The 26,111-nt window shown below is 52.6% G+C and overlaps 1 protein-coding gene and 1 long non-coding RNA gene across 2 annotated transcripts in view; one reads left to right on the top strand and one right to left on the bottom strand.

Moving 5' to 3' along the window:
• The window catches only part of LOC138295359 (exostosin-1-like), an 854,232-nt gene that overhangs the window by 207,195 nt on the left and 620,926 nt on the right, over window positions 1-26,111 (bottom strand). The gene's annotated exons all lie outside the window — the stretch shown is intronic.
• LOC138297212 (uncharacterized) overlaps window positions 1-26,111 on the top strand; it is a 246,792-nt gene that overhangs the window by 23,597 nt on the left and 197,084 nt on the right. The window contains exon 2 of the long non-coding RNA XR_011203935.1: window positions 6,133-6,216. This is a non-coding gene — a long non-coding RNA (uncharacterized lncRNA). The remainder of the gene's footprint in view (window positions 1-6,132; window positions 6,217-26,111) is intronic.

Genomic DNA, 26,111 nt, shown 5'->3' on the forward strand with positions numbered 1-26,111 from the left:
TACTCCCTTTATCATCCACTATATGGTTACTTCCCTGTGGGGATGTAAACCACCCTGTTTGAAGTTTTTTAGCTAAGCAACAATGTGAAGATGCAATTTCAGAGTTTCTATCAGTAAGTTTTAGTTTAGAGCAGTGGGAATTGTCCACTGAACCTATTTGTAGTGATGGAAATGCCAGACAGGGATGCTGTCTCAGTAAAGCCATAGCTGAGCAAAAACTTTGTCCATATGGCTGGAAGAGAGAACAGGGATGCTGTTTCTCTTGAGTTGGAGCTGGGCAGGGATGCTGTCCTATGAGCTCCACACTAGGGCAGGGATGCTGTCCTGAGTGTTGTGAGGTAGTGCAGAGTTTCTGCACTAAAGTTTCTCTGGGAGGGTTGGAGGGATGCTCCATGTTAACTAAAATGGTGCTCTTTTTCTCACCAATGTTAGTTATCCCACAGAGAGGTACTTCTACCTCAGGAAGTACAGCTTTGCCAGCTGATGATTCCGTTGGAGCAGGTGCCACCCCAGGAGAGGTTTCTCCCACCACAGGAATGATATCCTGATTGGCAGGGTGGTTAGGGGATACTGTGATACCCTTTTTACATGTTGTTGGAGAGGGATCCTGAGTTTTCAGGCCTTCTCTCCTTTGCTTTTTCATTTCAGTAGAAATGAGAGGGAACAATTCCTCTGGGATGCCCAGCATGGCTGCATGGGCATAAAACTCTACCTCAGCCCAACCTGAGGCCTCTAGGTCATTACCTAAGAGACAGTCTACAGGTAAGCTAGGTGATACTACCACCTGCTTAGGGCCAGTAACTCCACCCCAACTAAACTGAATTATAGCTAAGGGAAGAAACTTATTGGAGTTATGGACATCAATAATCTTATACTGTTGTCCAATGATGTGTTGTTCAGGATGCACTAGGTTTTCAGTCACCAAAGTGATACTGGCACCTATGTCCCTGTAGGCCAAGGCCTCAACACAATTTATTGAAACTGTCTGCCTGTACTTATCCATTGTAAGGGGACAAGCAGCCAGTGTGGCAAGGCCAATGCCACTAGGTATGACAGAAACTGTCTTGGGACTGACTACCCCAGTTTCTATGATGGACCCATAAGTGAACCCAACTACACCCTTAACTTGACTGTTGCCAGCAGTCCCACCACTAGTACCACTACTGCTAGGGGCACTAGAGCTTGATGTATTAGTGGTGGTAAGCTCAGGGGGTTTACCTGGACAGGACTTATCCCCTGGCCTATGGCCTCTATTTTTACACACAAAGCACCAAGGCTTTTTAAATTGTGTAGGTTGAGAAGAAGAGGAAGAATTTGTTTTATCCCCACCCCCTGAAGAGAGTTTAAGATTTGAAGTGGGATCTTTGGGTTTACCCTTATCCCCATGCTTATCTTGAGATTTTTCACCATCTTTCTTCTTGCCATCCTTGTCACCCCCTGTATGAACTTTTCTGTTCACTCTTGTTCTGACCCATTTGTCTGCCTTCTTTCCCAATTCTTGGGGAGAGGTCAGATCAGAGTCCACCAGGTACTGGTGCAACAAATCAGACACACAATTATTAAGAATATGCTCTCTCAAGATTAAGTTATACAGGCTTTCATAATCAGTAACTTTACTGCCATGTAACCACCCCTCCAAGGCCTTCACTGAATGGTCAACAAAGTCTAACCAGTCTTGTGAAGACTCCTTTTTGGTTTCTCTGAACTTCATCCTGTACTGTTCAGTGGTTAAGCCATAACCATGTAGGAGTGCATTCTTAAGAACTTTGAAATCATTGGTTTCACCTTCTTTTACAGTAAGGAGCCTATCCCTACTCTTTCCACTAAATGATAGCCATAGGATAGCAGCCCACTGCCTTTGAGGGACATCCTGTACAACACAGGCCCTCTCAAGTGCAGCAAACCACTTGTTAATGTCATCCCCCTCCTTATAAGGGGGAACTATCTTGTGCAGATTCCTAGGATCATGCTCTTTTGCAGGATGACTATGGGGAATACTGCTGCTGCCATCATGGGTTTCTAAACCCAATTTCTGTCTTTCTCTTTCCACTTCTAAGGACTGTCTATCCAAATCCAGCTGTTGCTTCTTGAGCTTCAGTCTGGTTTGTTCCAATCTCAATCTATTGAGCTCCCTTTCTAACACTCTGTCATCAGGGTGGGTGGGTGGGACATGCCTTGAAACAGAAGTATGGTGAGAATGAACAGAAGGAGACCTGTCCCTAACAGAAGGCATCCTAACAGCTTGGTTAACAGAAACATCACTTCTACTATGATGAGAAGGAATACTCTTGCTATGATGTGAGACAACACTATCAGTATGGTGTGACTCTACATCAGTACCAGCTATGTTAGGTTGTCTGATAATGGGCAGGCTAGGAAGTTTTTTTTCTGAATCTTTTTCTAGGTGTGTCCCAGGGTCAGATTGGGAACCATTAGCTACTTTTTCAACAGAAGTGGCACCTCTGGCCTTATCCTGTTCTACAAGCATGTTAACCAACAGTTCTCTAGGGGGATTCTTCCTTACACTTAAACCTCTTTCTATGCAGAGACTCCTTGCTCCTTTCCAGCTAAGGTGATCATAAGCAAGTTTGGACAGATAAACAGTTTGGCCTGTGCCAGACATTTTTTGAAAGTGTTTAAGTGATAGAAAAAGTGAGAAAAAAGTTTTTAGAACTTTTTAAAGAACAGGAAAAAAAAACTTTTAAAACTTTTTAAGAACTTTTTAGAAAGTTTAGAGGTACTTTTCAGCACTTTGAAAAGAAGTGAGAGAAGAAAAGCAAAACTTTTTGGTTAGGTGTACATACACTGAACTTGTTTTGTATATTTTTCTCTTATGAAAAGTACAATGACAAAAGTGGTAAGCAGTTGCAAGTACTTATCCCACCGCTGAACAACCAATGTAGGAGGCTGGACTGGCTTGTAGTGAGTACCAAGGGGTACGTACACCTTGCACCAGGCCCAGGTATCCCTTATTAGTGTATAGGGTGTCTAGCAGCTTAGGCTGATAGATAATGGTAGCTTAGCAGAGCAGCTTAGGCTGAACTATGAGACGAGTGAAGCTCCTACAGTACCACTAGTGTCATATGCACAATATCATAAGAAAACACAATGCACAGATATACTAAAAATAAAGGTACTTTATTTTTATGACAATATGCCAAAAGTATCTCAGTGAGTACCCTCAGTATGAGGATAGCAAATATACACAAGATATATGTACACAATACCAAAAATATGCAGTATAGTATTAGAAAACAGTGCAAACAATGTATAGTTACAATAGGATGCAATGGGGACACATAGGGATAGGGGCAACACAAACCATATACTCCAAAAGTGGAATGCGAACCACGAATGGACCCCAAACCTATGTGACCTTGTAGAGGGTCGCTGGGACTGTAAGAAAACAGTTAGGGTTAGAAAAATAGCCCACCCCAAGACCCTGAAAAGTGAGTGCAAAGTGCACTAAAGTTCCCCAAAGAGCACAGAAGTCGTGATAGGGGAATTCTGCAGGAAAGACCAAAACCAGCAATGCAACAACGATGGATTTCCAGACGAGGGTACCTGTGGAACAAGGGGACCAAGTCCAAAAGTCACGACCAAGTCGGGAGTGGGCAGATGCCCAGGAAATGCCAGCTGTGGGTGCAAAGAAGCTGCTACTGGACAGTAGAAGCTGAGGTTTCTGCAGGAACGACAAGGGCTAGAAACTTCCCCTTTGGAGGATGGATCCCCCACGCCGTGGAGAGTCGTGCAGAAGTGTTTTCCTGAAGAAAGACCGCAAACAAGCCTTGCTAGCTGAAAGTCATGCAGTTAGTGTTTTTGGATGCTGCTGTGGCCCAGGAGGGACCAGGATGTCACCAATTGCGTCAGGGGACAGAGGGGGCGCCCAGCAAGACAAGAAGCCCTCTCAGAAGCAGGCAGCACCCGCAGAAGTGCCGGAACAGGCACTACGAAGAGGAGTGAAACGGTGCTCACCCGAAGTTGCACAAAGGAGTCCCACGCCGCCGGAGGACAACTCAGGAGGTCGTGCAATGCAGGTTAGAGTGCCGTGGACCCAGGCTTGGCTGTGCACAAAGGATTTCCGCCGGAAGGTCACAGAGGCCGGAGTAGCTGCAAAAGTCGCGGTTCCCAGCAATGCAGTCTGGTGTGGGGAGGCAAGGACTTACCTCCACCAAACTTGGACTGAAGAGTCACTGGACTGTGGGAGTTACTTGGACAGAGTTACTGGATTCAAGGGACCTCGCTCGTCGTGCTGAGAAGAGACCCAGGGTACCGTTGATGCAGTTCTTTGGTGCCTGCGGTAGCAGGGGGAATATTCCGTCGACCCACGGGAGATTTCTTCGGAGCTTCTAGTGCAGAGAGGAGGCAGACTACCCCCACAGCATGCACCACCAGGAAAACAGTCGAGAAGGCGGCAGGATCAGCGTTACAGAGTTGCAGTAGTCGTCTTCGCTACTTTGTTTCAGTTTTGCAGGCTTCCAGCGCGGTCAGCAGTCGATTTCTTGGCAGAAGGTGAAGAGAGAGATGCAGAGGAACTCTGATGAGCTCTTGCATTCGTTATCTCACGAAATCCCCAAAGCAGAGACCCTAAATAGCCAGAAAAGAGGGTTTGGCTACTTAGGAGAGAAGATAGGCTAGCAACACCTGAAGGAGCCTATCAGAAGGAGTCTCTGACGTCACCTGCTGGCCCTGGCCACTCAGAGCAGTCCAGTGTGCCAGCAGCACCTCTGTTTCCAAGATGGCAGAGGTCTGGAGCACACTGGAGGAGCTCTGGGCACCTCCCAGGGGAGGTGCAGGTCAGGGGAGTGGTCACTCCCCTTTCCTTTGTCCAGTTTCGCGCCAGAGCAGGGCTGAGGGGTCCCTGAACCGGTGTAGACTGGCTTATGCAGAAATGGACACCATCTGTGCCCATGAAAGCATTTCCAGAGGCTGGGGGAGGCTACTCCTCCCCTGCCTTAACACCTTTTTCCAAAGGGAGAGGGTGTAACACCCTCTCTCTGAGGAAGTCCTTTGTTCTGCCATCCTGGGCCAAGCCTGGCTGGACCCCAGGAGGGCAGAAACCTGTCTGAGGGGTTGGCAGCAGCTGCAGTGAAACCCCGGGAAAGGTAGTTTGGCAGTACCCAGGTCTGAGCTACAGACCTGTGGGATCATGGGATTGTGCCAACAATGCCAGGATGGCATAGAGGGGGCAATTCCATGATCATAGACATGTTACATGGCCATATTCGGAGTTACCATTGTGAAGCTACACATAGGTATTGACCTATGTGTAGTGCACGCGTGTAATGGTGTCCCCGCACTCACAAAGTCCGAGGAATTTGCCCTGAACAATGTGGGGGCACCTTGGCTAGTGCCAGGGTGCCCACACACTAAATAACTTTGCACCTAACCTTTACCAGATAAAGGTTAGACATATAGGTGACTTATAAGTTACTTAAGTGCAGTGGTAAATGGCTGTGAAATAACGTGGACGTTATTTCACTCGGGCTGCAGTGGCAGGCCTGTGTAAGAATTGTCAGAGCTCCCTATGGGTGGCAAAAGAAATGCTGCAGCCCATAGGGATCTCCTGGAACCCCAAAACCCTGGGTACCTCAGTACCATATACTAGGGAATTATAAGGGTGTTCCAGTATGCCAATATAAATTGGTGAAATTGGTCACTAGCCTGTTAGTGACAATTTGAAAGAAATGAGAGAGTATAACCACTGAGGTTCTGGATAGCAGAGCCTCAGTGAGACAGTTAGGCATCACACAGGGAACACATACCTATAGGTCACAAACTTATGAGCACTGGGGTCCTGACTAGCAGGGTCCCAGTGACACATAACAAACATACTGAAAACATAGGGTTTTCACTATGAGCACTGGGCCCTGGCTAGCAGGATCCCAGTGAGACAGTGAAAACACCCTGACATACACTCACAAACAGGCCAAAAGTGGGGGTAACAAGGCTAGAAAGAGGCTACTTTCTCACACATTGCTGTCTAGTTTGTTCACCACTTCCTGTCCCCCACTTTGCTGTTTTTCCTCTCTGCAGTTCCTCGCTGATTGCCTGTTATATTGAATCTGCTCTTTAGATGAACTTTTGGCTTTGTCCTGTTGAGTTTTTCTCTATTCCCTTCCTTGGCAGAAGAAGTCTGAACCGACGCTTGATTCGAGCACTTACCAGCTGCCCCCGGCTTGGATAATGTTCACAGTTGCCCACATCCCAAAGCCAGTGAGTACACGTGTTTGTTATTTTATCATTGCAAATGTTTTATGCCTTTCAACAGTAGTAACATTCTGTGCATGCTCTTTCTGATTAGGCAGTCATTCTATTATTTAAGCTCTCAGTGCATATCTGTGCTGTAACAGGACAGGTAATGCCTGAAATAGGGAAACTAAAGAACAACTGGGGTGTGAGGGGGGTGTGTGTGTGTGTGTGTGTGTGTGTGTGTGTGTCATTACCCGGTTTTCATTCTCAATTCACACCTCTAGCCGCAAGCCCATTTTCAGTGACTAGATGGGGGTGTGTGGAAGGGGAGGGGTTTATGTTTGTGTGTGCCCCCCCCCCCCTTCCCTCCAGTATTTAGTTGTGTCTGGGACATTTTCCTTTGTATGGACATAACTACATTCTGGGGAATGGGCTGGATTATGATCCGAACCTCTTGGATAAACTTGTAATCCTGACAGATGCCTCCTGGCTGAACACTTCTTTCCAGGGTCACAACCAGAGCTGCTCTCTTGAGGTAATTTCCCCGCACACAGAGGTTATCTTTCGCCAACGGGCACGTTACAGCTGGGGTGGTGATCGGGTGCACTCTGGGTGGGGTCACTTTGTCCAGGGTCGGACTGGCCTATAGGGCAATCAGGAAGTGCTCAAGGGGCTGGTCTGAAAAACCAGTGTGTGCTCTGGGTTCCTGGCTCTTTGTGCGCCTGGTTTATTGTTTGCTTGACTGCACTTTATTATTGACTTCACTGATATTAAAACAAACATTGCCTGCAGCAAGATTCAAAAGGCCAGGGCACTCGTATGAAATTAGATAAGAGTCTGTACAGTTAGGTTCTTGGTCTTCGGAAAATCAATATATAATCCAGACAGAGTTAAAGTTCAGTGTCTTTATTCTTATGCGAGGTTTTCATACATGTTCATCACATCAGAAAGATTCCATATGTGGTCATCTCAACAACATCCAACAGCCAACATGTGTTTCGTCTCCGATAAATTAATCTTATTGACTTCCTCAGGGCAAAATATAAGTAAGGTGTTAACATGAATCGATGGCTTATCCTAATCAAGTAAAACTCTTCAAGATAATGTACGATCAATAGAGAAAGAGTAGTGGGAATCACGTGACGGGGGCAAAACACTATTATTCCTGAGTCTTCGTGAGGGAGTACTCATGAGTCAGCACGTATGGATCCAAAATCTTTTACTGTGCAATCTATAAAAAAACAGTTCTTTTAGGTAAATTCTTGTGTTGGGGCCGCTGTGTCTTGCTCCCCGATAATTAAGCTAGAGGTATAAGGTATAGAAGAGACACAGAGTAAGGTCTCAGGAGTGTGTGTGAAACTCCTCGGCATGATGCAGCAAGCTCAAATCCACACACTCTTCCATAGCTTGAGAAACACTTATACAGTATGCCTTGACAAGTTCAGCACTGCCCCAGTTTTCAGACATGAGCCACTTTTAGGTTCCTAATGGGGGCAACTTTTATTTTGGTGCCATGGCCTATTTTCTGTCCCAGTCTGACCCTTGCTTGGTCTACCAAGTTTGGCAGTGGTACCATCCTCTACCGCTCTCAGGGTAAATGCTCCACTTTAGGAGCTGTTTTTCAGGCTACAGACATATGTGCTGGACCAGCCATGTCGCAGCCCAGTCTGGCATGTTCACCAAACATGGCTTCAGATTTCTGTGACTGGCGAACGCCTGAGGGAAGGCAGGCTTTTCTGTCCAGTGACTTCCAATCCACCTCAGGGAGATCCATCGGCCATCACAGAGTGTTCAGGACAAGTTTAGTAATTTGAGGACTCGCCTGATTCCAATAAGCACCAGTTACCCTTTCTCATTCCCAAATTTGTCTTTGTCACTAGTGAGACCGACCCAGGATTGGGCCGACTTCCAGGTGAATGTCCTTCTCACCTAGAGAACTACCTTGTAAGGCATATGGCTCCCATCTTCCATGATCTGAGATCGGAGACACATGGAGCATAAGCGAATACATGCACTGACCACTGACCTGCTCTCCACCTGGTCCACGCCGATGACCAGCGGAGGTCCAGCGGTGCATCATCTCTGTCCCTCAGGCCAGGGCGAGGGGTCAGTGTGAATGGTGTTCTACAGGCGAACTGAAGAACTTCTGGTTTTCTGAGTCCCTGTGTGGATTCGAAAGGACATCTGTCTGGTACACACTTAACCCCAGCCCAAGATTTTGTTTTTCTTTCCAGTTCATAGTATAGGATCACTGAAATTATGTGGCAGAGCTGAATAATTATGTGGCAACAAAGGCTAGCTATGCGGTGTACGTGGCACACTTTGTAATAGTATTTCTAAATTATTTTGAGCCTGAATGAGAGTGCGGCGGGGGTTGGGTTACTCCGTAACAAACGTGACGGATATACATCCGCTGTATTAGAAGTTCCATAGGTTATAATAGTATTGTAATGCAGCAGAGGGGACGTCGTGACGTTTGTGATGGAGTAACCCCTCTGTCAAACTCTAAAGCAGGCCCTTTGTCATTATTACAAATAGTAATATTGTCTAGGTATAGGGTGCACCGCATAAGTACCAGTTTATCACCCGCGGGAAGGTGCAGTCAACCTTTGCGAAGGGCCTTCCATTGTGTGGCAATACGTGCTGGTGTAGTTTGAGTATCTTGATCAATGTGAGCTAGAAACATTTTCTTTAATTTGCTGGTTAGGCTGCAGATGATGGATTATGTGGCAAATCCAGAAGTATGCGGAAAAAGACGCATCCGCAACATCGCATAATGCCAATATCTCTGTCCTAATAGATCCAAATCTAGAAACAAAAACACACAGCCCCTCTCCACTCTGGGGCAGAGGGCCAGCGGCCCTTGGGTCGAGGCGCCGGTGCCACTAAACCCGCTGCAGCATTCGCTCCGCCCGGCTGTCACCTCCCCCCCTTTGACAGGAAGAGCCGCGAGGAAGCCGGACTGAGGGATGCTGGAGGATAACAGAGCGGAAGTGGCGGGTGCTGGTGATTTATCGTCGCCCAGGGGCGTCTTCCACCCATCTAGGGGTTACTCCATCACAAACGTCACGACGTCCCCTCTGCTGCATTACAATACTATTATAACCTATGGAACTTCAGGCTCTGTGTTCTTCCGGTCTTCTGTGTTCTTCTTCTCTGTTCTTCTCTGTGCTTCTGTGTTCTTCTTCTCGGTTCTTCTGTGTTCTTCTGTGTTCTTCTGTGTTCTTCTGTGTTCTTCTCTGTTCTTCTCTGTGCTTCTGTGTTCTTCTTCTCGGTTCTTCTGTGTTCTTCTGTGTTCTTCTCTGTTCTTCTCTGTTCTTCTCTGTTCTTCTCTGTTCTTCTGTTCTTCTGTCTTCTGCTCTTCCGGTCTTCTGTTCTTCTGTCTTCTGTTCTTCTGTCTTCTGTTCTTCTGTCTTCTGTTCTCCTGTCTTCGGCTCTTCTACCTCCTCCGTCTTCTTCCCCCGAGCCTGCCCTCCTGCTCCTTCCTCATCCCCCTCCCTCACTCGCCTCCCCCTCTCTCACCCCTAGCTAACCCGTTCGCTATCTACCTCCCTCACTCCTCCTATCTTCCTATCTCTCTAGCTCCCTATCTCACTATCTAACTCCCCCACTCTCCACCTCCTCCTACCTACCTATCTGTCTATCTATCTATTTCCCTATCTATCGACTTCTCTATCTATTTTCTCTATCTATTTCTCTATCTCTCCCCCCCTCCCGCCACCCCCTCTACTACCTATCTCCCTATCCTCTCACTCTACCTCTCTCCCTCACCCACCTCTACAACCCCCCCTCCCCTATCTTCACAACCCTACTCCTATCTCTCTCCCTAATCTCCAAACCTCCTAACACTCACCCTCCTCCACCCTAAACCCCCTCCCCCAGCTCCTCTCACTCTACCTGTCCCCCCCCCTCCCTCGCGCTTTCCCGCCGCGACCTCCTGCACGCCCCCGCCCCCCAGCTCCCATTCGCCCCCAGCTGACCCCTCCCCCCCCCTCCTACCTCTTATGGCGGCCGCTGCGCGACAGTGGTAGCGACCCTTGACCCAAGGGTAGGTCGCTCCCCCTGCCGCTGCAGCTCCTCCAAGTTCCCGAGTTCCTGTGTTCCTGAGACCCACCTAACTGTAAGTACCCCCCTCCTCCCAGCCCCTCGCCCTGCCCCGCGCCACTCACCTTCTCTTCTGCTCCTGCTTCTTTTCCTCCTCTCTGTCTCTTCCTCCTCGCTCCCCCTCTGCAATCTTCTTCTGTGTTCTTCTGTTCTTCCCTTCTGTTCTTCTGTTCTTCCCTTCTGTTCTTCTGTGTTCTTCCGGTCTTCTGTGTTCTTCTTCTCTGTTCTTCTCTGTGCTTCTGTGTTCTTCTTCTCGGTTCTTCTGTGTTCTTCTGTGTTCTTCTGTGTTCTTCTGTGTTCTTCTCTGTTCTTCTGTGTTCTTCTGTGTTCTTCTCTGTTCTTCTCTGTTCTTCTCTGTTCTTCTGCTCTTCCGATCTTCTGTGCTTCTGTCTTCTGCTCTTCTGTCTTCTGCTCTTCTGCTCTTCTGTCTTCTGCTCTTCTGTCTTCTGCTCTTCCGTTCTTCTGTCTTCTGTTCTCCTGTCTTCTGTTCTCCTGTCTTCGGCTCTTCTACATCCTCCGTCTTCTTCCCCCGAGCCTGCCCTCCTGCTCCTTCCTCATCCCCCTCCCTCACTCGCCTCCCCCTCTCTCACCCCTAGCTAACCCGTTCGCTATCTACCTCCCTCACTCCTCCTATCTTCCTATCTCTCTAGCTCCCTATCTCACTATCTAACTCCCCCACTCTCCACCTCCTCCTACCTACCTATCTGTCTATCTATCTATTTCCCTATCTATCGACTTCTCTATCTATTTTCTCTATCTATTTCTCTATCTCTCCCCCCCTCCCGCCACCCCCTCTACTACCTATCTCCCTATCCTCTCACTCTACCTCTCTCCCTCACCCACCTCTACAACCCCCCCTCCCCTATCTTCACAACCCTACTCCTATCTCTCTCCCTAATCTCCAAACCTCCTAACACTCACCCTCCTCCACCCTAAACCCCCTCCCCCAGCTCCTCTCACTCTACCTGTCCCACCCCCTCCCTCGCGCTTTCCCGCCGCGACCTCCTGCACGCCCCCGCCCCCCAGCTCCCATTCGCCCCCAGCTGACCCCTCCCCCCCCCTCCTACCTCTTATGGCGGCCGCTGCGCGACAGTGGTAGCGACCCTTGACCCAAGGGTAGGTCGCTCCCCCTGCCGCTGCAGCTCCTCCAAGTTCCCGAGTTCCTGTGTTCCTGAGACCCACCTAACTGTAAGTACCCCCCTCCTCCCAGCCCCTCGCCCTGCCCCGCGCCACTCACCTTCTCTTCTGCTCCTGCTTCTTTTCCTCCTCTCTGTCTCTTCCTCCTCGCTCCCCCTCTGCAATCTTCTTCTGTGTTCTTCTGTTCTTCCCTTCTGTTCTTCTGTTCTTCCCTTCTGTTCTTCTGTGTTCTTCCGGTCTTCTGTGTTCTTCTTCTCTGTTCTTCTCTGTGCTTCTGTGTTCTTCTTCTCGGTTCTTCTGTGTTCTTCTGTGTTCTTCTGTGTTCTTCTCTGTTCTTCTCTGTTCTTCTGCTCTTCCGATCTTCTGTTCTTCTGTCTTCTGCTCTTCTGTCTTCTGCTCTTCTGTCTTCTGCTCTTCCGGTCTTCTGTTCTTCTGTCTTCTGTTCTTCTGTCTTCTGTTCTCCTGTCTTCTGTTCTCCTGTCTTCGGCTCTTCTACATCCTCCGTCTTCTTCCCCCGAGCCTGCCCTCCTGCTCCTTCCTCATCCCCCTCCCTCACTCGCCTCCCCCTCTCTCACCCCTAGCTAACCCGTTCGCTATCTACCTCCCTCACTCCTCCTATCTTCCTATCTCTCTAGCTCCCTATCTCACTATCTAACTCCCCCACTCTCCACCTCCTCCTACCTACCTATCTGTCTATCTATCTATTTCCCTATCTATCGACTTCTCTATCTATTTTCTCTATCTATTTCTCTATCTCTCCCCCCCTCCCGCCACCCCCTCTACTACCTATCTCCCTATCCTCTCACTCTACCTCTCTCCCTCACCCACCTCTACAACCCCCCCTCCCCTATCTTCACAACCCTACTCCTATCTCTCTCCCTAATCTCCAAACCTCCTAACACTCACCCTCCTCCACCCTAAACCCCCTCCCCCAGCTCCTCCCACTCTACCTGTCCCCTCCCCTCCCTCGCGCTTTCCCGCCGCGACCTCCTGCACGCCCCCGCCCCCCAGCTCCCATTCGCCCCCAGCTGACCCCTCCCCCCCCCCCCTACCTCTTATGGCGGCCGCTGCGCGACAGTGGTAGCGACCCTTGACCCAAGGGTAGGTCGCTCCCCCTGCCGCTGCAGCTCCTCCAAGTTCCCGAGTTCCTGTGTTCCTGAGACCCACCTAACTGTAAGTACCCCCCTCCTCCCAGCCCCTCGCCCTGCCCCGCGCCACTCACCTTCTCTTCTGCTCCTGCTTCTTTTCCTCCTCTCTGTCTCTTCCTCCTCGCTCCCCCTCTGCAATCTTCTTCTGTGTTCTTCTGTTCTTCCCTTCTGTTCTTCTGTTCTTCCCTTCTGTTCTTCTGTTCTTCCCTTCTGTTCTTCTGTGTTCTTCCGGTCTTCTGTGTTCTTCTTCTCTGTTCTTCTCTGTGCTTCTGTGTTCTTCTTCTCGGTTCTTCTGTGTTCTTCTGTGTTCTTCTCTGTTCTTCTCTGTTCTTCTCTGTTCTTCTCTGTTCTTCTCTGTTCTTCTGCTCTTCCGATCTTCTGTTCTTCTGTCTTCTGCTCTTCCGGTCTTCTGTTCTTCTGTCTTCTGTTCTTCTGTCTTCTGTTCTCCTGTCTTCTGTTCTCCTGTCTTCGGCTCTTCTACATCCTCCGTCTTCTTCCCCCGAGCCTGCCCTCCTGCTCCTTCCTCATCCCCCTCCCTCACTCGCCTCCCCCTCTCTCACCCCTAGCTAACCCGTTCGCTATCTACCTCCCTCACTCCTCCTATCTTCCTATCTCTCTAGCTCCCTATCTCACTATCTAACTCCCCCACTCTCCACCTCCTCCTACCTACCTATCTGTCTATCTATCTATTTCCCTATCTATCGACTTCTCTATCTATTTTCTCTATCTATTTCTCTATCTCTCCCCCCCTCCCGCCACCCCCTCTACTACCTATCTCCCTATCCTCTCACTCTACCTCTCTCCCTCACCCACCTCTACAACCCCCCCTCCCCTATCTTCACAACCCTACTCCTATCTCTCTCCCTAATCTCCAAACCTCCTAACACTCACCCTCCTCCACCCTAAACCCCCTCCCCCAGCTCCTCTCACTCTACCTGTCCCCCCCCCTCCCTCGCGCTTTCCCGCCGCGACCTCCTGCACGCCCCCGCCCCCCAGCTCCCATTCGCCCCCAGCTGACCCCTCCCCCCCCCCTCCTACCTCTTATGGCGGCCGCTGCGCGACAGTGGTAGCGACCCTTGACCCAAGGGTAGGTCGCTCCCCCTGCCGCTGCAGCTCCTCCAAGTTCCCGAGTTCCTGTGTTCCTGAGACCCACCTAACTGTAAGTACCCCCCTCCTCCCAGCCCCTCGCCCTGCCCCGCGCCACTCACCTTCTCTCCTGCTCCTGCTTCTTTTCCTCCTCTCTGTCTCTTCCTCCTCGCTCCCCCTCTGCAATCTTCTTCTGTGTTCTTCTGTTCTTCCCTTCTGTTCTTCTGTTCTTCCCTTCTGTTCTTCTGTGTTCTTCCGGTCTTCTGTGTTCTTCTTCTCTGTTCTTCTCTGTGCTTCTGTGTTCTTCTTCTCGGTTCTTCTGTGTTCTTCTGTGTTCTTCTGTGTTCTTCTGTGTTCTTCTCTGTTCTTCTCTGTGCTTCTGTGTTCTTCTTCTGTGTTCTTCTGTGTTCTTCTGTGTTCTTCTCTGTTCTTCTCTGTTCTTCTCTGTTCTTCTCTGTTCTTCTCTGTTCTTCTGCTCTTCCGGTCTTCTGTTCTTCTGTCTTCTGTTCTTCTGTCTTCTGTTCTTCTGTCTTCTGTTCTCCTGTCTTCGGCTCTTCTACCTCCTCCGTCTTCTTCCCCCGAGCCTGCCCTCCTGCTCCTTCCTCATCCCCCTCCCTCACTCGCCTCCCCCTCTCTCACCCCTAGCTAACCCGTTCGCTATCTACCTCCCTCACTCCTCCTATCTTCCTATCTCTCTAGCTCCCTATCTCACTATCTAACTCCCCCACTCTCCACCTCCTCCTACCTACCTATCTGTCTATCTATCTATTTCCCTATCTATCGACTTCTCTATCTATTTTCTCTATCTATTTCTCTATCTCTCCCCCCCTCCCGCCACCCCCTCTACTACCTATCTCCCTATCCTCTCACTCTACCTCTCTCCCTCACCCACCTCTACAACCCCCCCTCCCCTATCTTCACAACCCTACTCCTATCTCTCTCCCTAATCTCCAAACCTCCTAACACTCACCCTCCTCCACCCTAAACCCCCTCCCCCAGCTCCTCTCACTCTACCTGTCCCCCCCCCTCCCTCGCGCTTTCCCGCCGCGACCTCCTGCACGCCCCCGCCCCCCAGCTCCCATTCGCCCCCAGCTGACCCCTCCCCCCCCCTCCTACCTCTTATGGCGGCCGCTGCGCGACAGTGGTAGCGACCCTTGACCCAAGGGTAGGTCGCTCCCCCTGCCGCTGCAGCTCCTCCAAGTTCCCGAGTTCCTGTGTTCCTGAGACCCACCTAACTGTAAGTACCCCCCTCCTCCCAGCCCCTCGCCCTGCCCCGCGCCACTCACCTTCTCTCCTGCTCCTGCTTCTTTTCCTCCTCTCTGTCTCTTCCTCCTCGCTCCCCCTCTGCAATCTTCTTCTGTGTTCTTCTGTTCTTCCCTTCTGTTCTTCTGTTCTTCCCTTCTGTTCTTCTGTGTTCTTCCGGTCTTCTGTGTTCTTCTTCTCTGTTCTTCTCTGTGCTTCTGTGTTCTTCTTCTCGGTTCTTCTGTGTTCTTCTGTGTTCTTCTGTGTTCTTCTGTGTTCTTCTGTGTTCTTCTGTGTTCTTCTCTTTTCTTCTCTGTGCTTCTCTGTGCTTCTGTGTTCTTCTTCTCGGTTCTTCTGTGTTCTTCTGTGTTCTTCTCTGTTCTTCTCTGTTCTTCTCTGTTCTTCTCTGTTCTTCTGTCTTCTGCTCTTCCGGTCTTCTGTTCTTCTGTCTTCTGTTCTTCTGTCTTCTGTTCTTCTGTCTTCTGTTCTCCTGTCTTCGGCTCTTCTACCTCCTCCGTCTTCTTCCCCCGAGCCTGCCCTCCTGCTCCTTCCTCATCCCCCTCCCTCACTCGCCTCCCCCTCTCTCACCCCTAGCTAACCCGTTCGCTATCTACCTCCCTCACTCCTCCTATCTTCCTATCTCTCTAGCTCCCTATCTCACTATCTAACTCCCCCACTCTCCACCTCCTCCTACCTACCTATCTGTCTATCTATCTATTTCCCTATCTATCGACTTCTCTATCTATTTTCTCTATCTATTTCTCTATCTCTCCCCCCCTCCCGCCACCCCCTCTACTACCTATCTCCCTATCCTCTCACTCTACCTCTCTCCCTCACCCACCTCTACAACCCCCCCTCCCCTATCTTCACAACCCTACTCCTATCTCTCTCCCTAATCTCCAAACCTCCTAACACTCACCCTCCTCCACCCTAAACCCCCTCCCCCAGCTCCTCTCACTCTACCTGTCCCCCCCCCTCCCTCGCGCTTTCCCGCCGCGACCTCCTGCACGCCCCCGCCCCCCAGCTCCCATTCGCCCCCAGCTGACCCCTCCCCCCCCCCTCCTACCTCTTATGGCGGCCGCTGCGCGACAGTGGTAGCGACCCTTGACCCAAGGGTAGGTCGCTCCCCCTGCCGCTGCAGCTCCTCCAAGTTCCCGAGTTCCTGTGTTCCTGAGACCCACCTAACTGTAAGTACCCCCCTCCTCCCAGCCCCTCGCCCTGCCCCGCGCCACTCACCTTCTCTCCTGCTCCTGCTTCTTTTCCTCCTCTCTGTCTCTTCCTCCTCGCTCCCCCTCTGCAATCTTCTTCTGTGTTCTTCTGTTCTTCCCTTCTGTTCTTCTGTTCTTCCCTTCTGTTCTTCTGTGTTCTTCCGGTCTTCTGTGTTCTTCTTCTCTGTTCTTCTCTGTGCTTCTGTGTTCTTCTTCTCGGTTCTTCTGTGTTCTTCTGTGTTCTTCTGTGTTCTTCTGTGTTCTTCTGTGTTCTTCTGTGTTCTTCTCTGTTCTTCTCTGTGCTTCTGTGTTCTTCTTCTCGGTTCTTCTGTGTTCTTCTGTGTTCTTCTGTGTTCTTCTCTGTTCTTCTCTGTTCTTCTCTGTTCTTCTCTGTTCTTCTGTTCTTCTGTCTTCTGCTCTTCCGGTCTTCTGTTCTTCTGTCTTCTGTTCTTCTGTCTTCTGTTCTTCTGTCTTCTGTTCTCCTGTCTTCGGCTCTTCTACCTCCTCCGTCTTCTTCCCCCGAGCCTGCCCTCCTGCTCCTTCCTCATCCCCCTCCCTCACTCGCCTCCCCCTCTCTCACCCCTAGCTAACCCGTTCGCTATCTACCTCCCTCACTCCTCCTATCTTCCTATCTCTCTAGCTCCCTATCTCACTATCTAACTCCCCCACTCTCCACCTCCTCCTACCTACCTATCTGTCTATCTATCTATTTCCCTATCTATCGACTTCTCTATCTATTTTCTCTATCTATTTCTCTATCTCTCCCCCCCTCCCGCCACCCCCTCTACTACCTATCTCCCTATCCTCTCACTCTACCTCTCTCCCTCACCCACCTCTACAACCCCCCCTCCCCTATCTTCACAACCCTACTCCTATCTCTCTCCCTAATCTCCAAACCTCCTAACACTCACCCTCCTCCACCCTAAACCCCCTCCCCCAGCTCCTCTCACTCTACCTGTCCCCCCCCCCTCCCTCGCGCTTTCCCGCCGCGACCTCCTGCACGCCCCCGCCCCCCAGCTCCCATTCGCCCCCAGCTGACCCCTCCCCCCCCCTCCTACCTCTTATGGCGGCCGCTGCGCGACAGTGGTAGCGACCCTTGACCCAAGGGTAGGTCGCTCCCCCTGCCGCTGCAGCTCCTCCAAGTTCCCGAGTTCCTGTGTTCCTGAGACCCACCTAACTGTAAGTACCCCCCTCCTCCCAGCCCCTCGCCCTGCCCCGCGCCACTCACCTTCTCTTCTGCTCCTGCTTCTTTTCCTCCTCTCTGTCTCTTCCTCCTCGCTCCCCCTCTGCAATCTTCTTCTGTGTTCTTCTGTTCTTCCCTTCTGTTCTTCTGTTCTTCCCTTCTGTTCTTCTGTGTTCTTCCGGTCTTCTGTGTTCTTCTTCTCTGTTCTTCTCTGTGCTTCTGTGTTCTTCTTCTCGGTTCTTCTGTGTTCTTCTGTGTTCTTCTGTGTTCTTCTGTGTTCTTCTCTGTTCTTCTGTGTTCTTCTGTGTTCTTCTCTGTTCTTCTCTGTTCTTCTCTGTTCTTCTGCTCTTCCGATCTTCTGTGCTTCTGTCTTCTGCTCTTCTGTCTTCTGCTCTTCTGCTCTTCTGTCTTCTGCTCTTCTGTCTTCTGCTCTTCTGTCTTCTGCTCTTCCGTTCTTCTGTCTTCTGTTCTCCTGTCTTCTGTTCTCCTGTCTTCGGCTCTTCTACATCCTCCGTCTTCTTCCCCCGAGCCTGCCCTCCTGCTCCTTCCTCATCCCCCTCCCTCACTCGCCTCCCCCTCTCTCACCCCTAGCTAACCCGTTCGCTATCTACCTCCCTCACTCCTCCTATCTTCCTATCTCTCTAGCTCCCTATCTCACTATCTAACTCCCCCACTCTCCACCTCCTCCTACCTACCTATCTGTCTATCTATCTATTTCCCTATCTATCGACTTCTCTATCTATTTTCTCTATCTATTTCTCTATCTCTCCCCCCCTCCCGCCACCCCCTCTACTACCTATCTCCCTATCCTCTCACTCTACCTCTCTCCCTCACCCACCTCTACAACCCCCCCTCCCCTATCTTCACAACCCTACTCCTATCTCTCTCCCTAATCTCCAAACCTCCTAACACTCACCCTCCTCCACCCTAAACCCCCTCCCCCAGCTCCTCTCACTCTACCTGTCCCACCCCCTCCCTCGCGCTTTCCCGCCGCGACCTCCTGCACGCCCCCGCCCCCCAGCTCCCATTCGCCCCCAGCTGACCCCTCCCCCCCCCTCCTACCTCTTATGGCGGCCGCTGCGCGACAGTGGTAGCGACCCTTGACCCAAGGGTAGGTCGCTCCCCCTGCCGCTGCAGCTCCTCCAAGTTCCCGAGTTCCTGTGTTCCTGAGACCCACCTAACTGTAAGTACCCCCCTCCTCCCAGCCCCTCGCCCTGCCCCGCGCCACTCACCTTCTCTTCTGCTCCTGCTTCTTTTCCTCCTCTCTGTCTCTTCCTCCTCGCTCCCCCTCTGCAATCTTCTTCTGTGTTCTTCTGTTCTTCCCTTCTGTTCTTCTGTTCTTCCCTTCTGTTCTTCTGTGTTCTTCCGGTCTTCTGTGTTCTTCTTCTCTGTGCTTCTGTGTTCTTCTTCTCGGTTCTTCTGTGTTCTTCTGTGTTCTTCTCTGTTCTTCTCTGTTCTTCTCTGTTCTTCTGCTCTTCCGATCTTCTGTGCTTCTGTCTTCTGTTCTTCTGTCTTCTGCTCTTCTGTCTTCTGCTCTTCTGTCTTCTGCTCTTCTGTCTTCTGCTCTTCCGGTCTTCTGTTCTTCTGTCTTCTGTTCTCCTGTCTTCTGTTCTCCTGTCTTCGGCTCTTCTACATCCTCCGTCTTCTTCCCCCGAGCCTGCCCTCCTGCTCCTTCCTCATCCCCCTCCCTCACTCGCCTCCCCCTCTCTCACCCCTAGCTAACCCGTTCGCTATCTACCTCCCTCACTCCTCCTATCTTCCTATCTCTCTAGCTCCCTATCTCACTATCTAACTCCCCCACTCTCCATCTCCTCCTACCTACCTATCTGTCTATCTATCTATTTCCCTATCTATCGACTTCTCTATCTATTTTCTCTATCTATTTCTCTATCTCTCCCCCCCTCCCGCCACCCCCTCTACTACCTATCTCCCTATCCTCTCACTCTACCTCTCTCCCTCACCCACCTCTACAACCCCCCCTCCCCTATCTTCACAACCCTACTCCTATCTCTCTCCCTAATCTCCAAACCTCCTAACACTCACCCTCCTCCACCCTAAACCCCCTCCCCCAGCTCCTCCCACTCTACCTGTCCCCTCCCCTCCCTCGCGCTTTCCCGCCGCGACCTCCTGCACGCCCCCGCCCCCCAGCTCCCATTCGCCCCCAGCTGACCCCTCCCCCCCCCCCCCCTACCTCTTATGGCGGCCGCTGCGCGACAGTGGTAGCGACCCTTGACCCAAGGGTAGGTCGCTCCCCCTGCCGCTGCAGCTCCTCCAAGTTCCCGAGTTCCTGTGTTCCTGAGACCCACCTAACTGTAAGTACCCCCCTCCTCCCAGCCCCTCGCCCTGCCCCGCGCCACTCACCTTCTCTTCTGCTCCTGCTTCTTTTCCTCCTCTCTGTCTCTTCCTCCTCGCTCCCCCTCTGCAATCTTCTTCTGTGTTCTTCTGTTCTTCCCTTCTGTTCTTCTGTTCTTCCCTTCTGTTCTTCTGTGTTCTTCCGGTCTTCTGTGTTCTTCTTCTCTGTTCTTCTCTGTGCTTCTGTGTTCTTCTTCTCGGTTCTTCTGTGTTCTTCTGTGTTCTTCTCTGTTCTTCTCTGTTCTTCTCTGTTCTTCTCTGTTCTTCTCTGTTCTTCTGCTCTTCCGATCTTCTGTTCTTCTGTCTTCTGCTCTTCCGGTCTTCTGTTCTTCTGTCTTCTGTTCTTCTGTCTTCTGTTCTCCTGTCTTCTGTTCTCCTGTCTTCGGCTCTTCTACATCCTCCGTCTTCTTCCCCCGAGCCTGCCCTCCTGCTCCTTCCTCATCCCCCTCCCTCACTCGCCTCCCCCTCTCTCACCCCTAGCTAACCCGTTCGCTATCTACCTCCCTCACTCCTCCTATCTTCCTATCTCTCTAGCTCCCTATCTCACTATCTAACTCCCCCACTCTCCACCTCCTCCTACCTACCTATCTGTCTATCTATCTATTTCCCTATCTATCGACTTCTCTATCTATTTTCTCTATCTATTTCTCTATCTCTCCCCCCCTCCCGCCACCCCCTCTACTACCTATCTCCCTATCCTCTCACTCTACCTCTCTCCCTCACCCACCTCTACAACCCCCCCTCCCCTATCTTCACAACCCTACTCCTATCTCTCTCCCTAATCTCCAAACCTCCTAACACTCACCCTCCTCCACCCTAAACCCCCTCCCCCAGCTCCTCTCACTCTACCTGTCCCCCCCCCTCCCTCGCGCTTTCCCGCCGCGACCTCCTGCACGCCCCCGCCCCCCAGCTCCCATTCGCCCCCAGCTGACCCCTCCCCCCCCCCTCCTACCTCTTATGGCGGCCGCTGCGCGACAGTGGTAGCGACCCTTGACCCAAGGGTAGGTCGCTCCCCCTGCCGCTGCAGCTCCTCCAAGTTCCCGAGTTCCTGTGTTCCTGAGACCCACCTAACTGTAAGTACCCCCCTCCTCCCAGCCCCTCGCCCTGCCCCGCGCCACTCACCTTCTCTCCTGCTCCTGCTTCTTTTCCTCCTCTCTGTCTCTTCCTCCTCGCTCCCCCTCTGCAATCTTCTTCTGTGTTCTTCTGTTCTTCCCTTCTGTTCTTCTGTTCTTCCCTTCTGTTCTTCTGTGTTCTTCCGGTCTTCTGTGTTCTTCTTCTCTGTTCTTCTCTGTGCTTCTGTGTTCTTCTTCTCGGTTCTTCTGTGTTCTTCTGTGTTCTTCTGTGTTCTTCTGTGTTCTTCTCTGTTCTTCTCTGTGCTTCTGTGTTCTTCTTCTCGGTTCTTCTGTGTTCTTCTGTGTTCTTCTGTGTTCTTCTCTGTTCTTCTCTGTTCTTCTCTGTTCTTCTCTGTTCTTCTCTGTTCTTCTGTTCTTCTGTCTTCTGCTCTTCCGGTCTTCTGTTCTTCTGTCTTCTGTTCTTCTGTCTTCTGTTCTTCTGTCTTCTGTTCTCCTGTCTTCGGCTCTTCTACCTCCTCCGTCTTCTTCCCCCGAGCCTGCCCTCCTGCTCCTTCCTCATCCCCCTCCCTCACTCGCCTCCCCCTCTCTCACCCCTAGCTAACCCGTTCGCTATCTACCTCCCTCACTCCTCCTATCTTCCTATCTCTCTAGCTCCCTATCTCACTATCTAACTCCCCCACTCTCCACCTCCTCCTACCTACCTATCTGTCTATCTATCTATTTCCCTATCTATCGACTTCTCTATCTATTTTCTCTATCTATTTCTCTATCTCTCCCCCCCTCCCGCCACCCCCTCTACTACCTATCTCCCTATCCTCTCACTCTACCTCTCTCCCTCACCCACCTCTACAACCCCCCCTCCCCTATCTTCACAACCCTACTCCTATCTCTCTCCCTAATCTCCAAACCTCCTAACACTCACCCTCCTCCACCCTAAACCCCCTCCCCCAGCTCCTCTCACTCTACCTGTCCCCCCCCCCTCCCTCGCGCTTTCCCGCCGCGACCTCCTGCACGCCCCCGCCCCCCAGCTCCCATTCGCCCCCAGCTGACCCCTCCCCCCCCCTCCTACCTCTTATGGCGGCCGCTGCGCGACTGCGCAGCGGGCGCGCGCAGCGGGCACGCCGCTGGCGCGCCGGAGGCGCGCCAGAGGCAAGCCCGTCTGCGCCCGTCCGCGCCTGGCCCGCGCCCAGCGCCACGACCCCTGGTCCCCAGCTCCCCCAAGCCCCGCTGATCCGCTACGACCCCACCACCCTCCACGCCCTCAACCCAGGGCGCTCCAAAACCTGCTTCCTAGCTCACCCCAAACGCACCCATGGACCCTTCGCCTGCAACTCCTGCAAACGCATCTTCCACCACGCAACTACCACGACCACAAGCCCACGCGCCATCAACCACCTCAAGTGCATCCTGGTCAACGCTCGTTCCGTCCACAAGCACGCCGTTGAACTTTGGGACCTCCTGGACTCCACAGCCCCGGACGTCGCCTTCATCACGGAGACATGGATGAACGCCTCCTCTGCTCCAGACATCGCTACCCGCCATCCCCGAAGGCTACAAGATCTCCAGAAAAGACCGCACCAACCAAGTAGGAGGAGGTGTTGCCATCATCTTCAAAGACTCCATCAGCGTCACCACCTCCACCGAAGACCCCCCCCTCGCCGCTGAACACCTGCATTTTCAGATTCGCACCGACCCAAGGACCACCCTCAGAGGATCCCTCGTCTACCGTCCTCCCGGACCTCGCGCCTCTTTCAGCGACGCCATCGCCGACTTCATCTCCCCGCACGCCCTCGCCTCACCGGACTACATCCTCCTAGGCGACCTCAACTTCCATCTGGAACAAAACAACGACCCCAACACCACCACCCTGCTCGACAACCTCGCCAACCTCGGCCTCAAACAACTGGTGAACACCGCCACCCACATCGCCGGACACACGCTCGACCCTATCTTCTCCGCCAGCAAACACGTCTTCTTCAGCCACACCTCTGCCCTACACTGGACCGACCACAGCTGCGTCCACTTCACATTCCGACGCGAGACCTCCCACCTCCGCACTCAACCCATCCCTCGTCGACAGTGGAACAAGATCCCTGAAGAGCAACTCTTCTCCGCTCTCGCCGCCAACCAACCCACCCTCACCACCGACCCCAACGACGCAGCTCTCAACCTCACAAACTGGATCTCCAACTGCGCTGACAACCTTGCTCCCCTCAAACGCACGCATCGACAGACCAACACCAAAAAACCTCTCTGGTTCTCTGACACCCTCAAAGAATCAAAGAAAACTTGTCGTGCCCTTGAGAAGGCCTGGCGCAAGGACCACACCGCTGACAACATGACCGCCCTCAAGAACGCTACACGCGAACACCACCACCTGATCCGCACTGCCAAAAGGAACTTTTTCACCGACAGACTAGACAAAAACAGCCACAACAGCAGAGAACTCTTCAGCATCGTCAAAGAGTTCTCCAACCCCAGCGCCAGCGCCAACGCCGTCACGCCCTCACAGGATTTGTGCGAATCCCTCGCCACTTTCTTCCATCGCAAGATCAGCGACCTCCACGACAGCTTCGGACACCAGACCCAACCATACACCACTGAACCCGCTTCCCCGGACATCACCCTCAACAACTGGACCCACATCAACACGGAAGAAACCAAATCCATCATGAACTCTATCCACTCCGGCGCCCCTTCGGACCCCTGCCCGCACTTCATCTTTAACAAAGCCGACGACATCATCGCCCCGCACCTCCAGACCGTCATCAACTCTTCTTTTTCTTCTGCTACCTTCCCCGAATGCTGGAAGCACGCTGAAGTCAACGCCCTACTAAAGAAACCTACGGCTGACCCAAGCGACCTGAAAAACTTCCGCCCCATCTCTCTTCTACCTTTCCCAGCCAAGGTAATAGAAAAGACCGTCAACAAACAGCTGACCACCTTCCTGGAAGACAACAACCTGCTCGACCCTTCACAAACCGGATTCCGAACCAACCACAGCACGGAAACCGCCCTCATCTCAGTCACAGACGACGTCAGAACCCTGATGGACAACGGTGAAACAGTCGCCCTCATTCTCCTCGACCTCTCGGCTGCCTTTGACACCGTCTGTCACCGCACCCTAATCACCCGCCTACGCTCCACCGGGATCCAAGGCCAGGCCCTGGACTGGATCGCCTCCTTCCTCGCTAACCGCTCCCAAAGAGTTTACCTCCCTCCGTTTCGCTCAGAACCCACCAAGATCATCTGCGGCGTACCTCAAGGCTCATCGCTCAGCCCGACACTCTTCAATGTCTACATGAGCCCCCTCGCCGACATCGTACGCAAGCAGGACATCATCATCACCTCCTACGCCGACGACACCCAACTTGTACTCTCCCTCACCAAGGACCCCGCCAGCGCCAAGACCAACCTACAAGAGGGTATGAAGGACGTCGCAGATTGGATGAGGCTCAGCCGCCTAAAGCTGAACTCTGAAAAAACGGAAGTCCTCATCCTCGGCAACACCCCGTCCGCCTGGGACGACTCCTGGTGGCCCACGGCCCTCGGCACCGCACCGACCCCCGCAGACCACGCCCGCAACCTCGGCTTCATCTTGGACCCTCTTCTCACCATGACCAAGCAAGTCAACGCCGTGTCCTCCGCCTGCTTCCTCACTCTCCGCATGCTCCGCAAGATCTTCCGCTGGATCCCCGCCGACACCAGAAAAACCGTGACCCACGCCCTTGTCACGAGTCGCCTGGACTACGGCAACACCCTCTACGCCGGGACCACCGCCAAACTCCAAAACCGCCTGCAACGCATCCAAAACGCCTCGGCCCGCCTCATCCTCGACGTACCCCGCAACAGCCACATCTCCGCACACCTGAGACACCTGCATTGGCTCCCAGTCAGCAAAAGGATCACCTTCCGTCTTCTCACCCACGCACACAAAGCCCTCCACAACAAGGGACCGGAATACCTCAACAGACGCCTCAGCTTCTACGTCCCCACCCGCCCCCTCCGCTCCGCTGGCCTCGCACTTGCTGCCGTCCCTCGCACCCGCCGCTCCACGGCGGGTGGGAGATCTTTCTCCTTCCTGGCGGCCAAGACCTGGAACTCCCTCCCCACCAGCCTCAGGACCACCCAGGACCACTCCGCTTTCCGGAGACTCCTAAAGACTTGGCTGTTCGAGCAGCGATAACCCCCCCTTTCCCCCCTAGCGCCTTGAGACCCGCACGGGTGAGTAGCGCGCTTTATAAATGTTAATGATTTGATTTGATTTTGATGATCTAAGGACATGTCGCGCGTCACCCTGTGCGCGTGCGCGAGGCTATCACTGCGAGCCCGCCCGGGACCACAGAGCCTGCAGGACGGAGGGGCTGGGAGAGGGTGAGGGAGATGGCGAGGAAGAGGAGGGGCGGGAGATGCAGAGGAAGGGGGGCAAGGATAGAAAACGCTCCAGAGGAGGGAGAGGGACCTAAAGGAGAGAGAGAGGAGAAGGGGTGGATAAGGAGAGAAGGAGATAGAGAAAGAGAAGACGTGGAGGGGTGAAGATGAGGTGGGGGAGGAAGCGAGGGATGGGGAAAATGATGGGGCCAGATGAAGATCTGCAAATGGAGAGAGGGTGGAGGAACAGGGAGAGAGGCGGATGAGGAGATGTAGAAATGAAAGTGAAGAGGCGGCAGAGAAAGGGGCAGAGGAGAGATCAGGGAGGGGTGAAAAGAGCATCCCGAGGAAGACAGCCCCCCCCTCCTCAGCAGAGGATTGGTGTCCCAGGAGAGGCGCGAGGCAGGCCGCGGGCCCCAAGGGTTGGATTTATGCCGGGTGATTTCCGAGAGGGATATTAACCAAGCATTTAGGGCAGATTAGTTCAATAACTCCTTAATTTCGGTGCCGCGTGCTGTTAATTACCCTGGTCCAGCGCGCGCATTAGGCTGTCAGGAGCATGAGGGAGCGCGAGCACATGGCAGCTTTAACGAGCAGTGCGACCCCCCCCCCTGAATTACAGCGCAGGCCTCCCTACTAATGTGATGGCAGCAGGCTGGGCACACAGCAGAGAGGCCTGTGAAGGGAGGCTCGGGTACACCTGATGTAAGTGAGGGGTCTCCTCTCAGGTGAGGGGGGCAGGCAGCATCTCCTGGGGACAAGCACCAGAAGCCCCTTCCTCCAGAGCATGGGTAACCCTCATCTCCGACCCTCTGCATTAGAACTGCCCAGGGGCCTGGTCCAGCTAATGTATCCTACCGGATCTCTCCTGATCCATGGGCATTGCCCTTCTACGTATCTGTGGCAGGACCGCCCTGGGACACAGACTTCTCATCTCCCAAGCACGGAGATGCTCTATACATGTGGCAGAACTTTCCTGGAACAAAGATATTCCCCATCTCACATACAGCAACAG

This window comes from Pleurodeles waltl, chromosome 5 (genome assembly GCF_031143425.1).
Source record: "Pleurodeles waltl isolate 20211129_DDA chromosome 5, aPleWal1.hap1.20221129, whole genome shotgun sequence".
Classification (NCBI taxonomy): domain Eukaryota; kingdom Metazoa; phylum Chordata; class Amphibia; order Caudata; family Salamandridae; genus Pleurodeles; species Pleurodeles waltl.